The sequence below is a fragment of the Suricata suricatta genome, chromosome 6 (assembly GCF_006229205.1).
Source record: "Suricata suricatta isolate VVHF042 chromosome 6, meerkat_22Aug2017_6uvM2_HiC, whole genome shotgun sequence".
NCBI classification, from domain to species: domain Eukaryota; kingdom Metazoa; phylum Chordata; class Mammalia; order Carnivora; family Herpestidae; genus Suricata; species Suricata suricatta.
Genome location: NC_043705.1, coordinates 112,947,139 through 112,964,096, shown reverse-complemented (window position 1 = coordinate 112,964,096; position 16,958 = coordinate 112,947,139).

The following is a 16,958-nucleotide window of genomic DNA, read 5'->3' as shown; positions in this document are numbered from 1 at the left end:
ATTCAAAGCTAATATTTCCACCGATAGAGAACAGCATGCACTGTGGTCTAAAAGTAATTGTTGATGACGTACAAAAGTATCATAGGTTTCTTATCAATAGGATAATTGCTAGTTAGTTTTCCTATTTAGCTTTCTTCAAAGAAATGTACATAGATACTATTTGACTTAGGAAACTTTTGGAGCCATTAGATTTAAAATATGTTGGCAGTAAGTCACTTTGAGAAAGACTGTATGAGTATGATTCCATTCCAAAGGTAAATCCTGATTCAGGCATGTTTCATTTTTCCATCCCTGATCCACTGAAGCAGACTGCTGGGAAAATGCAGAAAACAGAATGCATTATTTCTAGTATTAAATACAATTTTACAAGTTTAAATGGACATTTGCTATTGAATAGCAATCTGAATGTTTATCTTCATGCATTTCACTTTTCCCATTAGCTCTGTACCTCATTTTCCTCTATCCAATTTTTGAAACATTTTCAAGTTAATTCCAGTGTTTAATTTTTCCACATCTAGTAATAAAAGTTTACATCTTTTATTAGGTGTATCTACAAAGGATATCTACATCCTTTATACGCTCTTCTCTCTTGTCTCAATAAGGAAGTTCATCACCCTTTTATTTAAGGTCAGCCTCATGCTGGGGATTCTATTTTCTCCAGAAAATTTCACTAAAAGAAATTTAGTGAAATTACATTATTATCATTATCAATTTTACCCTACTCTCTTGTATATGAAATATTTCCATATTGGATGGGATCCATTATGCCAATTAGAAAAAATTAAAAAATAAATCCTCCTCTAATTAACATCCTATTTTTCTATCTGTGACTCAATGATATCTATGTTTCCACTGATTTTCTTATGGAATAATTCTCTTGGAGTGGAAATGTGTGTGTGTGTGTGTGTGTGTGTGTGTGTGTGTGTGTGTATGGTATGTGTGTATGTAGATATGGATACATATATACATGTATATGGTATATGTGAGGTGTGTGTATATATGTATAGAGGGATTATGAATCAATTCTCTCCTACTTTTAACTATATTGGATAAACCCAGGTCAAATTTTCTCTCAATATCTCTCCCTTTCTCTCTCTCTCTCCTCTCTTATATATAATTTACTACACTTATTTATATTCAACAAACTATAGAGTATATAAAGAATATGGCATAAGTTCTGATCTCACACTTCAGTCGTTCCCATATATCCACAGCTTAGAAAACTGCCTCAGTCCTGAGCTTGAATTCCTTGTGCGCTTAAGTATTCTATATCATTCTCCTCCCATTGGAGTTATCTTACCAGAATACATACTTCCTACTACAAGACTCTTAGTATTGATTCATTCACCCAACAAACATTGAACCACTATATGGTGCCAGGCTTTGTTCTAAGCATTGCAGGTACAGTGATGAACCAGAGAGCGTCAAAGGTCTACGGTCTCCTGGAGGAGGTTACTAACAGGAAAAGGATTATATAACATCACTTCGTAGGCTGTTTTTTCCTTATTAACAATGGGATGTTTGCATAGTACTATGGCTCTGAATTTTAAATCTGAGACTTTTGTATTCTCTGGATACCGTGTTGGAGATGGGGGAAACATTTCCTTCTGTTTAAGTTGAACAAAAGAACAGATCTTTAACTGCATTAAACTCTAATGCTGCCCAGGCAACACCATTAAACTTCCGTCAGCCACAGTGGCCTGGAATAATACTGTATAATGGTATCAATCATGATTTTAAATGGGTTACATAGAATAACAGCAGACAGAAACAACAAATGGATGTTCTTCTGCAAGACAGTCTGGCCTGACTCCCCCTAAAACTTTTTGAAGTAACCCTAGGAAAGGAGGCAAATCATAGCACCCCTTTGCCTCTAAACACTCTTTTGTCTAAGCTAATTCCTTCTATTCATAGGACTGAAATGGGTTAGCTGTGTTCCCTTCCTTTAGTAGGAAGATAATTGGTTATATATTCTGTAGTTTTGCAGCCAAAGAAGAAGAAGGTGGTTGTCTTCACTTTTCACCTCTAATGGGTCCTCAAGACAGAGAGATTTAAAAAACAAACCAGTTAGGCTAATAGAAATTCTCTCAAACTTTCTTCTGTTCTCCATCATTAATGGAGGTCTGGCCTTAAAGGTGAGGTCATATTAGCCACTGAACATTCTGCAGCCTTAGTCATTAGTAATTCAGACTTCCAACATCAAGTTTAGTGTTAGAAGTATAAATTAACCACAGAAGTGGGGGGAAATACCCAAAGAGGCAACATTTAGTGTTTTTTTTCCTTCTGTTGATGATCCATTCAACTTTAGACTTTCAAAAATCAGGAATGCAAAAGTAGGGATCAGTTCATCCCATAGAAAGGTTAGGCCATACCTCACATGCAACTCAGTTTTCTAATGTTTACTAAAGGTGTTGCCCTCAAAGCCTTTAAGTCTTACATGACTTTGGTAAACACATAAATAGTATTTCAAAAAAGAGCTAGTTTTTAGTCAATTCAGAAAATGAAGAGGAAGTCAGCTTTCAAATGGGGAAGCCATGAACTTAAGATATCAGAATAGGTCCCAAAATTTAAAAGATGAGAATTTCATAACATATTATTAAATGTATTTAATAAAAATATTAAAATGTATTTTCATATATATAAATAGTTTCACAGCAGTGAATATTTCTATTGTTTGAAAATATGGCTTCATTAACTCTAATGATTTCTAAAATTATATTCATGGGCAAATATAGCATTTGGATTGCCTGGATTCAAAGGAAGAAAAGAGTTCTCAAATTTGTTCATGATAAAAATATTCGTAGAATGCTTATGAGTGTTATGGCCTCAAGCTCATCTATTTTGTGCAATTTTTAAGCTAGAATCTTGGCTAAATGTGTGAAATCATTGAACTGTATCCGAGTTTCATGCACGGATGCTTGCATTTCTTTACATTACAAAAAGGCTCTAAGAAATGGAAGGGATTAATAAAGTCAGTTATGTTTAAATTAAATATGATTTATAGCTTTGTAATGTATATGTCTATGCACTCTACTTTAAAAATGAAGAGGAAGCTTTAAACATTACATCTTATATGAAATAAATTTATAGCCGAATAAGCAATTTCCCACTTCTAAGTGCATATCATTATTAGCTCTAAGATGTTTTCTTCCTGGAAACACTGTCCAAAGCAGCATTTTGTGTAATTCCCTGGGAGTGTAAGTCAAAGATAGCATAATAAAGCTTCATCTAGGCAGCAAATGGTCAGAGTAGTTCTAATCAGAGCTAAAAACCCTCTTGAGTTTAAAATGTCCCCAAGATGCTGTGGTGGTGGTTGTTATTTTAAAGTAGGGCTGAATTTTAATGTCCATAACTACATATATGGACATATTTTTTATGCACCAAGTTCTTGGAGAGATAAAAACAAGAAAGGAGAGAGAGAGGGTCAAAAATAATTAACAAGTAAAAAAATACAAATAAACACAAATTAAGATCTCTTTTTGCTTTTCAAGTACATGAACACACACACACTCATACACATATGTATGCACAACACAAATGCATTGGTTTATTCTTTATCCTTCTGATGATATGAATTTACAGTCCTGAAGGGGGTGGAAGAGCAATATAAATAAATAAATACGTAAATAACTTACAGCAAATCCTCCTGTTTTCTCTCTCGACCTCATGTTCTCAGTGCTCTGTGCTTCCTTACTCAACCTGTTTTCTCCTCCACCATGTAAGCCGCTCAACTCACTGGAAAGAAATTCCTTTACAATCCTGAATTCGTTGAACTCCCTTCACCCCCTAACAGTTTGATTACTTTAACAGAAACCTTTTAAAGTGTGACAGAAAGGATCATCATATCAAGCATAATTTCATGTCATCTGAATATGCAAATAGGAAGAGAAAAATATCAGCTACTTTACATTACCCAAACCCACTCCTGTTAAGTGATACCACACTCTGGCAGAGAATACCACATATAATAGCTTAAATTTTGAGGATGACCTGTGTCAGGGACTTCATTATTACCCACCACTGCTCTGTTGGAAAAATGGTATTATTCACATTTTACAAACAAGGGAGATGAAACATAGATGGTTAATTACTTGATCCTGACCCTGACCGAAACTCTAACCCTGATATCAGGATGAGGAAATTCATTGTGATGCTGAGATGTGAATTCAGTTTAGTCTTACTCTACATCCCTTACCTTTTGCTCTATCACATTTCCTACATTTTTGATGTAGCTGCTGCCTGGTTTCAATGATCAGATACATTTATGAAGAGAAAAACAATGTTTAGAGAATAATATGTAGAAATCCTAACATAGAACTTTTTGACCGCATGTAAAGTAGAAAAGGCATATGTAGGCCTGAACTGTTTGGTCCCACCAAGATGAACTATAATGATAACTCAAGTATTTAGAGGCACTGATACTTGTATACCTTTTCTATCTCCCAGTCACCAGATCAGTGATACTTTCCAACAACCAAAGAATAAGAGATTTTAATTAATTGTCCATGCACTGGTTAATAAGTGATTTTAATTAATTTAATGCTATGAGTTCTAGTTTATGCCTGATTCCAATAATGTGGCAGGAATCATAAATACCATTTTTCTTGATGTCTACTTATTTTACTTATATTATAGGTTGCCAGAGTTTTCTTTGTTTTTCTTACAAATGTTTTTATTACAAGAAAAATCCCCCAATGACACTTAATATGCTAGATTTACATTTGGAGATAAATTTGCCACTGGAGCAATGACACATTGACAGCTCAAGGTACTGAAAATGTTTGAAACTCTCCAAGAATGTAAAGACACACAGGTTTCAGCAGAGCAAACTCCATGAAGCAGCAATGCTTTCATATCATTCATAGATCGAATCCATTTTGTAACTTCACATTATTTACCTGGATTTCTATTTATGTTTGAGAAGATATACTAAATTTGTTGATTCCATACCTCACATTTTTGTCTAAGGTTTCTGACCCCAAAACAAAGGGAAAAAAAGAGGTCATTTTATTAAACTCAATCACAACAAGTCAATATAGCTTGGGATCTATTTTTTTAATAGTTTATTGTCAAATTGGTTTCCATAGGGATCTATTTTTTGTACTATGTTTTTCTTTTATGATCATTGTTTTAAAAATTGCATTGGAGGCACTAATGCTTGGGAGAAAGGATGGATTAAAGGGATAGAAAATCAAGAGTAAATATCTTTTCTAAAATAGAAGGAAATAGACTGTACAATGTTTATTTTGGTTTTTTTAAGAGAAACAATTAAAAAGTAATTAGGATTTCCCTCATACAATCTCTATCATTTATATGTTTCTACATTTAGCCCCTATTTAATAGTACTTACTATACATAAGACATTCTACATACATTATCAAAATTTATAACAACCATATTAAGTAAATTTTTAAATATCTATCTTAAGGTTAGGAAAATCTGGAGACAACAAACTACCTGCCCAAATTCATTCTGCTACTAAGTATCAGAATTAGTGTTAGAATCCCAAAATGGTAGGTGCTATCATCACTATACAACTGTACATTTAAGAAAATAATTCTTGGAAAAGCTTCATTTCTACTCACTGATTTTTCTTGTTGCACACTGCTTTGGATATAAGTTATATTAGAGTATATAATGGAAAAGATGAAATTAAAAATAGTATTTCATCATATATTATTTTATTTGTGACATTCAGTGATAGTTTTATGGCATTTATTTGCTGTTATTGCAGTTGTAGTGTAATTTAAAGAAGACACAGACCAATCTGATTTACAGTAACTTGGAAGATTTTATTTCTTTATAAAGCTGGGGCGCCCAGATGGCTCAGACGCTTAAGTGCCTGACTCTTAATTTCGACTCAGGGCATGATCTCATGTTCTGGCCCGTCAGGTCAGGCCCTGTGCCCTACCTGTATCAGGCTCAGCGCTGGGTGTGGAACCTGCTTAAGATTCTCTTTCTGTTCTTCCCCTACTTGCAGGCTCTCTCTCTCTCTCTGTCTCTCTGTCTCTCTGTCTCTCTGTCTCTCTCTCTCACTCACTCTCTCTCATCAATAAATAAATATTGACGTTGAAGACTTACAGAAAGATGACCAAAATGATCATCAAGGCTGCCTCCAAAGTCTCCAATTTTGACCAATACTTACATGGTAACAGGAAACTCTCAACACAAAATTTAACATTTTTTTCAACTTCAATCTCCAATATCACCTACATTGTGTGACAAAATGCTCAAGGAATATCAGGTGAAGTATGTGCTGGTTGCTAGAGCAAACACACTATCCTTTGTTAAGGAGTATTGCTTCCCATCTTCAATCTATGGGTCAATGGTGTTCTAAGGTATATATGTCAAAATTCTGGTGTTATTGGAGACCTTGACAATTGAATCCCACTATCAAAACTAACACAAATAGGTCACATAAATACCTTGTACCCTCCCTGTAATTCGACAGACTATATTTTCTACAAAAAAGGAAATAAAGTTACAGTTAGAAAATAACATATCTTTAAATTCAGGCTAAATATCAATAACGTCATTTAATCCTGGAAAAGCTACAACTTCAGATCCAATATTTTAAAGCTAAAATCCTGAAATACCCAGTGTGAAAGAGAAGTTCTTCCTCTGTATAGAAGATGAAAATATTCATGCCATTCTAGGGCATAGTAAATACAGTAAAATGACTAGGAAGTTTTGAAAAATCTAATGACAGAAGTTAAGTTTAAATCTTTGTGGATTAGCTACTTGAAAATCATTCCCATCCCTATTTTCTCTTGATATCTTGATATAGTGGCTGGAGGTATACTTTCAGACTCTCGCAACTACATTCTACTATATGAATAATTTCGGCCAATGAGATGAAATTTCAAGTTTGTCGGTAAAGCTTTCTTACAAAAATAATAAATAAATAGATAGATAAAACCTAACTCTTGAAGAGATTTTTAAAGTTTCTTCATTCTTCTGACTTAGAATGAAGATGCACTGCTTAAAAAAAAGTGAGCATCTTATTGTATAAAACCTGTACAGTACATACTATTGAGCAGATAAATTTTAAAAGATTTAAATAAATGGAGTGATATGTCATATTCATGGATCAAAATACTATAATTTTTAAGATCGCTGTTCTCTCCAAACTGGTCTATATAGATGCAATCCCAATGAAAAAAAAAATCCAATAAAAATCTCAGGTCTTGGGGCACCTGGGTGGCTCAGTCGGTTAAGCCTCCAGCTTCAGCTCAGGTCAGATCTCACGTTCGTGGGTTCGAGCCCCGCGACAGGCTCTGTGCTGACAGCTAGCTCGGGGCCTGGAGTCTGCTTCCGGTTCTGTGTCTCCTTCTCTCTCTGCCCCTCCCCCTCTCATGCTCTGTCTCTCTCTGTATCAAAAATAAATAAAACATTTAAAAAAAAATCTCAGGTCTTTCCCTTAGAAGTAGATAAACTGATGCTAAAATCTACATGGGAATGCAAAGTTTAGAATTTCAAAACAACTTTGAAAAATAAAAAGAACTAGCACAACTTGATTTCAAGCAATTAGATTTCAATCTAATACAGTATGGTTTTGATATAAAGATGAACATACATATCAATGAAAAAGAATCAGTTCCACATAAAGACTCACATGTACATGATCAATTGATTCAAAAAAAGGCACAAAGGCAATTCAGTGAGAAAAGGATAGTCTTTTCACCAAATGAAAAAAAAACAACTTCAAAAACCTCCAAATTTGGGGGCACCTGGATAGTTCAGTCAGTTAAGTAAACAACTCTTGATTTCAGCTCAGGTCATGATCTCATGATTTCTGAGTTCGAGCCCAGTGTAGGACTCTGTTTTGACACCATGGAGACTTCTTGAGATTCTCTCTCTCTCTCTCTCTCTCTCTCTGCCTTCCATTCCCCCTCAAAGCATAAACTTGAAAAAAATTTTACCCCCAAAATTTGGATATCCACATAAGAAAATGAGTTTCAACCCATACCTGTTGTTATATTTTTAAAAATTGTTTTAAATATTTATTTCTGAGAGAGAGAGAGACATAACATGAGTGAGCAAGGGGCAGAGAGAGAGATGGAGACACAGAACTTGAGGCTGGTTCCTGGCTCTGAGCTGTGAGCACAGAGTCCGACACGGGGCTTGAACCCACGAACTGCAAGATCATGACCTAAGCCAAAGTCGATGCTTAATTGACTGAGCCATCCAAGCATCGCAAAAATTTTTTTTTAAACAACAGACATCAGACGCAAATGTAAAACCTAAAATTAAAATTTTCTAAAAGAAAATAGAGGACAAAATCTGTGTGACCCTGGGTTAGGAAAAAAAATTTTTTTCCTATGAGACCACAGGCACAATATATAAAAAATAATTGATAAAATTAACTTCATTAACCTTTCAAATTTCTAATATGCAAACCACACCTTTAAGTGAAAGACAAGATAGACCATAGATGAGAGCAAATACTTGGAAGTCACATATCTAAGGGCTTGCATTTAGAATACAAACTCAAGAAAATAAATAAACCAAAAGAATGGGTAAAATGTCTGAATGGACACTTCACCAAAGAAGATATAAAGATGGCATATGAGCACATGAAAAGATGTTCACTATCACTAGTCATTAAGTCAAAGCAAATTAAAATCATAATGATATACCACTAGATTTAAATTACAAAGATGGACCATGCTTCTGTGCTAATGAGGATATAGAGAAATTAAAAGTCTCACACACTGCATGTGGAAATGTAATCTGGTACGGTCACTTTGGAAAACAGAAGTTTCATGAAACATTAATATGTATAATAAATATATTTCAATATATTTTACTGCATATTATAATACATAATGCAATATAAAAAACATGATAAAAATATTAAATAAATTATAATAATAATTTTACAAAAATAATTTACCATATGACCCGGCCACCTTGGAAAGAAAGTATATGTCCATTTAAAGCCTCTCACACATATGTTCATGGTAACCTTATTTGTAATAATCCAAAACTGAAAGCAACCCAAAGTCTATCAACAGATGACTGGATAAAAAAAAATGTTGATGTATCCATAAAATCAGATACTATTCAATTATAAAAAAGAATTTACTATTGATGTACGTGACCTCATGAATTAATCTCAAAATAATTATGTTGAGTGAAGGAACCCATTCAAAAAAGAATATATATATTGTATACTTTCATTTTTATAAAGTTCTATAAAATCAAAACAAATTTTTAGTGAGAGAGAGCACATCAGCAGCTCCCTTGGGATAAAGGAGATCAGGAGGAAGGGAACTCAAAGGGACAGGGGGACTCCGAGGGGCGATGGGCATGTGAGTTATTTTTATTATGGTGAAGACTGTGTGGATGCATAGGGCTAAACCTACTACGTTGTTTACTTTAAATATATCCAGTTAATTTCATGTCAATTCTACCCCAATAAAGTTTTCCTTTTTAACATTCGTAGGCAGAGAGGATATATTTTATGAAAGGAAGAAGATGCTGGAAATTGGCAAAAATAAGAGTTCATCATACCACCAAATGGACAAAAGTAATAGGCTAAATTATTTAGGAAGCCAAAAAGACAGGATGATTGATCCCTGTTGGCAGTGATCAGCCGATACACTGCCCTCTAAACTCCAGACTTGTAGTAATGGAGGAGAAATAATGACAAATGACAAATTATTTAAGCAACTGTTAGCTGTTGGGGTTGTTGTTGCAGCTGTTGTTGTTTCATTGTTGTTGTTATTATATGCAGCTGCATGCAATTCTGAATGATAACAATGTTGAGGTATAATGGATAGAGCTCTGCTTAAAAAAATGACAAGATAAAATCAATTTGTCTCAGAAACATGGGCTGATAAAAACAAATTGGAAAAATAAATACAGCAGAGCAGCACAAAGGAAAGATAAATGATACTAGGAACCAACAAGGATTAATAGTTATATTTTGACATAGTTCAGTTCTCTGAAATTTTGAGATATTTGGGTTCAGCAAGAGATGAAGCAGAGAAGAGGAGCTAGAATTGGAAAATCTGTAACCGGGCAGGATTTGGAAAGCAGGGAATGGCTACGAATGTAAATTGCACTCACCAGAATCCAGTCATCGGGACAAAGTGAGGGTTCTATATATGAGCAGACCTCTAGAGCATCACCAATTCTTAGCAAAGATACTTAAGTCAAATTAAGGACATCAAAAGAGTGCAAGAATAAGAAATGATCTAGGAAAAATCAAATGTCAGAAGCCTGAGTCCAGGTAAATATTGGGGACTGGAAGTGGCAATTTAAGACCAGAACTAATAGTACAAAGGGAAACAGTGTAAAATAATTATGCCAGAAAAGCTACATTTTTAAAGCAGAATACATCCAAAATGTTTATTAATTTTTGAGTAACAGCTAATTGAGAAGGTATATGCAGATATAAAGCAAACAAATTGCTGATAGTGTAGGATATGATAAAAAGAAAAGATAATTAGCAACATAATTGTTTCAGTTGCCTTTTACGTAAGAATAGTAACAAAACAATGCAGACATGTAAAAGTCACCAATCTCTCCTTTTTAAAGTACAATTTAATTAATTAATTATACATTATAATTTCTATTCTTCATTTCACTTTATCTGTGCAAATTTGGCAAAAATAATATGAGGCTCTTGTTTCACCCATTTTCTTAATTATGGTAGAACTGAATCTCTAAGAAACTAATTTAGATCTGAGACAAAGTAACCAGCACAAGTATTCAAGTTACAGACATAATTTTATTTGGCTGGATATCCTGTAGAAGCCATCTTTTCCAAAGAGATCAGGGCTAATCAGTTGGTGAATCAAAAAAAAAAAAAAAAAGTCAATTCAAGTGAGGAATCATAGAGTTTGCTATATTGTGAAGTTATTTTCAGTGTCAGGTTGATAAATGGATAACTTCTCTTCTTAGGACTCAATACCATGATTTTTTTCCTCCCAATTTTCAAACTAGCTAACAAACACTATGGTAATAACTTTTGTATGTAGGGCCAACAACTTTAAATATCCCTCCACTAATGAAGTAGCCTATTGTTTTCCCTTCATTATCCACACCTATAATGGACTATCTACAGTTGATTCCAAGTTTTGCTTTCTATAAAGTGAAATGAAGACATAACCTAAAACCACTGAAAAGTGATCTAACTGCTGAGTCTTTTTTAGAGTTTAATGATTTTTTTCCACCTACACCTAAGTTAATGGCATTTTAAAAGCAACTCACCTTCATCAAGTTTTTCCAAACTACTCACCAAAGCTTTCAAAGACATAATTTTCTTTTTTACTTATGTTTTCATGGTTTTACATGTTTGTTTAAATTATGCAACTGTATAAATGCAATCAACATAAACTGCTTTAGAAAAAATGCAATTAACCCAAAGGCTGGTGAACATTGAGTTTGTCTTTGGGGACATGCAGAAATATTAAATATTATTCCTAGATTTGGAGAGTCTTAGAGTTAGGCTTCTCTGAAGCAGAAGCTGGAAACTTTCTTGGTCGAGCTCACTAGCAGTTTAGATGTGGACTTAGGAAGGAGGTAGACTACTGAGATTCTCTTTACATGGAGAAACTAGCTACAAGCATTGATTCCCTAATGAGAAGGGTGGTGACGATTCCCAGCAGCAGTGACAGAAGCTCTGATAGGAAGTTGTCAGTTATGAACATTGACCATCGATAGCCTCAGGTGCCTGACTGCACTGCTTACAAGCAGTGCCACATTTAGATCCTAGCAAATGGAGCATTGTTTTTGCCATACCCCAACCTAAGAAACAAGGAGTCTCTATGTGGAAAAGAAGTAACTACCTGAAGCATGTGCTTCTAGAACATCTTGACAAATCAAAACCTCAACATTTCCTAGTCAAAGGGGCTTTTTGTTGGTCCTTTTCAAGTTTCTTGTTGGGCCAGTCCTCCTAAAGGCTAACTTTACAATAGTTTTATATCTCTAGACCACAAGAGGCTGAAAGTGTAGACTGGGGTATCCACACAAATATTCATGAGGCCCCTCTTGGGTGAGATGGAGTCAGTTGTGAGAAGAGAATGGAGGTCATGCCCAGATTTCTACTCTTATTCCATTGTCCCATCTCCTCACATGTTGGAGAAATCCTGCCTTAGAGCCTGTGATTCTGGATTTCCTGGGGTATCGCATGTTTTAGATAAGTAACTTTTCTGCTTAATCTATCTGAAGGATGCTCTATTATAGGAAACTAAACTCTGACTACTAGAGAAGCAATGAACAGCATATTAGAATAAAAGTCTGTAGGTTTACTGGTGGGAAAACTCTTTCCTATGAATTTTCACTGTGTCTGAAACGTCAGTCCATTTTGATTCCAAGGGGAAGGAAGAGGCTAAATGAACTAGTGAGTAAGTAATGTGATGGTTGGTTAAGAAAGCATCTACTCTATTTCTGGTTATCATATGTTTGGGCTTTAATTATTTGACATCATGTCCCTGTCTGACCTGGAAAGCTAAGAGGACATGCTCTGGTAATTTTGCAGACAGATTTGTATAATGAGAGGAGAAATCATCATATTAAAATACAAATGATAATACTTTTTGTTACTCTGTCTAGCAAGGCCCAAAATAACTATAAATTATATAGTAAAAACCAGCATCCCAGAGCTCTTTTCTAAAAGATTGATTCATTATAATAGTCACAGAGTTTACATATTTGAATAATAACAAGTGCAAGATAAATATTCACAATAGAAATAATGGTAGCTAACTAGGAATTTATCCAAATGATACAGGAGTGCTGATTCATAGAGACACATGCACTCCAATGTTTATGGCAATGCTATCAACAACAGCCAAATTGTGGAAAAAGTCCAATGTCCATCAACTGATGAATGGATAAAGAAGATGTGGTTTATATATACAATGGAATACTACTTAGCAATGAGAAAGAATGAAATCTTGCCATTTGCAACAACGTGAATGAAACTGGAGGGTATCACGCTAAGTGAAATAAATCAGCCAGAGAAAAACAGATATCACATGTGCTCACACACATGTGGAATTTGAGAAACTTAACAGAAGAGCTTGAGGGAAGGGAAGGGGAAAAATAGTTTCAAACAGAGAGGGAGGCAAACCATAAGAGACTCTTAAATACAGAGAACAAACTAAGAACTGATGGGGGAGGGGGCATGGGCAAGAGAGGAAAATGGATGATGGGCATTGAGGAGGGCACTTGTTGGGATGAGCACTGGGTGTTATATGTAAGTGATGAATCTTGAGAATCTACTCCTGAAGCCAAGAGCACACTGTATACATTGTATGTTAGTTAACTTGACAATGAAACATATTTAAAAAAGAAATACAGTAGCTCTTGCATTTAATGTTGTAAACATAATTAATATTACTCTTTAGATTTTCTAAAAAGCCAAGTCAATGTCAAGGAAAAAGAGTCTTTAAATGTCATTTTAAGCATTCTCATATTTCCTAACTATGGCTGATAGAAAATATTTCTTCTGCTAATAATGCAATAAATGATTTTTTTTCTTGTTTATTTCCTTTTGTCCCCCCCTTGGAGGGTGGTTTGTCTTGGTAAAAGTACAAACATTCCCAATAATTAAATTAATAAGGATCTATTTTAAGACTATTTATAAAGACTATATGTGACAAATAGTAAATTACTTGCATTTGATGAATTTTCTGATTTTCTGATATAGTTTATAAATTAGGATTTTATAACAAAAATGTTCTCCATTTTACACACTATTACAGAATTGTACTAAAAAAGAATTGAATTAGAATGCAACATTCGTCAAACTTAACCCTCAATTCTTTGAGCAAAAAAGTTTTCTATTTGACATATTTAAAATTCACAAACATTAAAAATATTTGACACTTTTAAAGGAATTGTCCTCTAATGCTCTGAGGTTAACTTTCACGTTAATAAAGCTCAAAATAGCATGTTTTAAAGAGGAAATCGACTTACTGTGGTAAGTCCAAATTTCCAGTAATACATTTTAGTAACAGTAACAATTTAATGGCTATTAAAAAAATCTATGCAGAACAGAGATCTATTTCCACTGAGATATGTGCAGGCCCTCAAATTACCTTCCTACATTGAATGCTATTTTCTAACTCAGGCATGTAACCATTACTATTTTTGTTTGTAAACTATTCTCAAATTGAACATAAGACTTCCTGTTACCTAGTTTTTCATAAGCTGCCGGAGATGACCAAATATTCAAGTATTCAGCATTATGTATCCTTTTCTCTGGGGAAAACCCTGACTTCCTAACGCAGCATGGATGACATTTGGTTGTTTATATAGTTTAGCTTCTGTCATTCACCAATTTGACCATAGTTGTTAATTACATATTTGAACACAAATTTAATGCAAATCATAAAAATACTGTCATTAACTTTGGGCACTGTGAGCTCTTAGTTTGTAACTTTACACAAAAATGTAAGGAAAACAATACATGTGCTACCTCCCAGTGGTTATTGATAGGAACTACTTTTTCATTTGCAAAATGGAAGTTGAAGATCATTTTATTTCATATTCTTGGAAAATAGTTGTTCAGAAGTGAACATTTTAGAAACTCCTATGATGAACTGCAGTTGATATAATAAAATTTGAGGGGGGTTGAGATACTGGGACAAGAAATAATTATGGAAGTAAACTGACTTTTATATCTCCTGATAACAGAGTAATTTCTTAAATGTATTACAATTAATGCTTTCCTCATTAAAATAGAAGTAAGGGCTTATTAATCATTCACTGATTAAATCTTTGTTTCCAGTACACAAACACTCATAAAGTTTTTATGACAGAAAATACTATAAAGTATATAATAGAAGGAAAGAGAAGCTGGAAAAGACGGGACAATGGAAAAACATCAGAGATTTAAAGGGAATAGCAAAAATGGAAAGACACTGGAAAAATCCCTCCGATGTTTTTTTGGAAGAAATAAAGGTACATTCTCCCTTCTTTAAGATCTTTAGCTGTTCTTTACATATTATGCAATAAATCCTTAGGAAAGGTGATTTTTAACATTGTAAAAAATCAACTGATATGAATAAACTTTAATATAGAATATTATCATCAGGGTCTATAACCCAGATAAGATTCATAACTATGGACAAGGAAGGGAGTGGCTAGAAATACACACGCGCCACATACACACACACAATTAATCAAACTATGAAGCAGAAGACTAAGTCCGCAACAAAATAGTCATTCTCAGGAATACAGATATTCACAAGTACCAGCCCGGCTGTAGACACAGTCTTCGCTATGAAGACAATACTTGATGAGGAAATTAGGAAGGTTCTTTAGCCCCATAAGAGCAAATATTACAAAAGAGTGAGAGTACTGTATTAAACGGAGCTCCAACTTGAAAATGTGCTCGATTATTAAGAGAAGCCTACAAGCCAAATTCCCATGTTGAATAAACTTTCAGAAAATGATTCTGCCTCTCCCTGACAACTTCTCCATTACATTGGACCGGGTCTCTTCATGCTATTTTTTTCTTTTTACTTTTAATTTGCTCTTCTGATTTAAGCTATGTGTATACCAGTCATCTCTCTTGACCCATAGGATCACAATTTCTCAATCCCTCCTAAGAATTTAGTTTAAACGCATTCAAGTCTGCCATGTCTAAATAGAGTTACTGTATTTTCTTACAAAACAATCACCTGGACTACTTATTTTATAATGTAGTTTCTGGTTGCTATTACCCCTCCACCATCTGGAAGTTCTCAAGACAATCATCAAGGAATGGCCCGGAATATTGGACTTTTATTAAATATTCGATATGGTTCTTGTATTAGAGTTGGATAAATATTTACCCATCAATGACCTACAGATCCTACCATATTCTAGCAGCCTGATAATCCAATAACAGTTCCTACAGTAATGTAATACTAAGCTTATTCTCCACTACATACACACACAAAAATAAGCAAAAAGCTGCCACTAATACCATAGAGATTAAAATTTGCATTTAACCCTATAAAATAAGAGGAGTCAGAGTACCTTTGACCACCAGGAGTTGTGATATACATGTGTCTTAGGGTTTCTCACCACATAACCTATCAACTAGTCAGCTCTTTATGTTTGCCTAATCGGCAGATTCAGAACCTCCTTTTTTTTAAAGATTAGGTGAGTTCTCCGGCAGGAGAATATGTTGAGAAAATTCTTATTCAGCCATTAGCGCTATACAAAATTCTATTTGCTTATTCAAGTTGAATACATCTGAATTCCTATGGTCCCGCTATTTTTAGGCTGGGTCCATGTCTCTTTGCTCTCTTATCTTTTAACTTGGTGCCTTTTTTATTTTTTCTAGCACCCTAAATTTGATTAACTGCTTGCCAGAATTTATGCTATCTTATTGCTTTCCGGCTTAATTGCCCTCACTGGAGTGGTCCACTTAATCTACAGTAATTGCTATTTCTCCACTGCATAGATGAATTCCAAGTCTTGGCTCATATTAATTTTTCCAATTCACTTGCTGCCCAAATTGCAGCTTACCATCAAGCAATCTTTCTATCATGAATAATCACGACTTTGTTTTCTAGCCCCTACTTCCTGGGGGGGAAAAAAGCCCTATAGATGGAGAAAAAGTTCTACAAAGTCACGAGGTCTTTGGTTGCCTTCTATATCACTCAACCCTAATCACCACTGTCTTAATAAAATTTCTAAAAATTATTTGGTAGGCTTGCTTCATGGAGCTGTATGTAGTTTTATAGCCTGTACTACTTAATCCCACCAAGTGACTCAGCCCACCAGGACCCCTCTATCAGTAAATATTGTTCCACATCCAAAGGGTATACACAGCATCCAGAACCTTCTATGATTCAAACTGAAGGCCTACGATCTCCAACAGTATTTGCTAAATAATTTAAAGAATACCACAAACCTTTAATGAGCTAAGGGTCAGCCAATGCCTCAATGAGGCCAGAACTCAACAGGAAATGAGTGACCTCTAAGAATTTCCCTAAAATCATCAAAAA